A 1487-nucleotide genomic window follows, 5' to 3' on the forward strand; every position below is an offset into this window, starting at 1 on the left:
TGGATGGAGTAGGTTTTGCCCAATGCAATGTGTCTTTTGATTTCTTGACTGATTCTTCCATGTTTAACATAATGTATGTGTCCCAATCAAGGCCACTTCCCAATATGTAGTCTCACATGCAACTGAGTTGTATTCATCAGCCACCACTTATGCTTCTTTGATAGTTTCCCTTGCCCTCTCATGTCTTTTTTAAATCTCTGAAATTCTGCCAAACTTTGGGTGCCATTATAACCTCATGCTAATTGTCACTCTCTCATAGATGATATGCCATGGTCTTTTCTTGTTTAAGACTTAATACATGTTCTTAAATTATATCTGAGATTTGGCATCTCTTTTGTAACCCTAAAACAATGCTCCTTATCTGTAATTATATTAAATGTCATATATATATATGTATATAATCATATATACTCATGTATAAGATGAGTTTTTCAGCACATTTTAAATGCCGTTTGGTGGTAAAATTAGGTGCCTTGGTTAGAGAAAGAGAGAGTATTGCAAAGTGTATACCCACCACTGCCATCAAGGTGCTATTGACTCATAGCAAAGCTTATAGAACAAAGTAGAACTGCCCTTTTGTGTTTCTAAGAGTGTAACCCTTTACCAGAGCAGAAAAACCTTATCTTTCTTGTGCGGGGCAGCTGGTGGGTTTGAACTGCTGACCTTGTTATTAGTAATCCAACTCTTAACCCATGATGGACCCAGGGATCTATTAATTATATTCACTATCTTTACTGAGGGTTTCAAAATGCATCACTTAAATGAGGTAGCTGAAAGTCATTAATTCATTTTATTTTTCCCATCTATAGCTTCACTTTTACCTTATATATTAACAAAATTAGGTTTCTTAAAGATTTTTTTCTTTCTATGTATTTTTCCATTCTCCAATACCGGTGTCTTAATTCTTAATCATACCCTTTTCCCTTTATTGGCAACTATTGCAAACCCTGAGTTCCTTTAGTCTATCCTATATATTACAAGTAGAATTGTTTTCTGTCTGCTTCACATCATTTAATTACAATGCCCAATATAGAACAACAACAAAATAGTAGATACTTGGTAGTGTTGTTAGAAAATGTTTTTGGCATTGAGAATGATCATTTTAAGTGTTGTGTTATTATTTACTTTGGTGTTTGCTAATGATTATAATGAAAATATCTCACCACCAGCATAAACAGTTGAGTGGCTACCTATCTAATTAAAAAGTTAGAAATCCATTGTGGAGAGACTTTCAATTAATTTCTTAAATAGTGCACGTGTTCATTCATGCTGTGTCCAAACTTCTCCATAAAGAATGTGTTCAGATCTAAGTTGTTTGAGATACTGTCTGAACACAACACCAACTGCTGGAGATATTTACTTAGAGAAATCCATCTTAAGCGCAAGCAGAAAGGTTAAAACTGAAATATCAAATAAAATGCAGAAAACAAACTGGTGTTCTTATTTTTCATTATCTTATTGAATTTATCTTATTTGGTTAACAAATA

Source organism: Echinops telfairi, unplaced genomic scaffold, assembly GCF_000313985.2.
Source record: "Echinops telfairi isolate 266 unplaced genomic scaffold, ASM31398v2 ScPeMD7_7404;HRSCAF=8442, whole genome shotgun sequence".
NCBI classification, from domain to species: domain Eukaryota; kingdom Metazoa; phylum Chordata; class Mammalia; order Afrosoricida; family Tenrecidae; genus Echinops; species Echinops telfairi.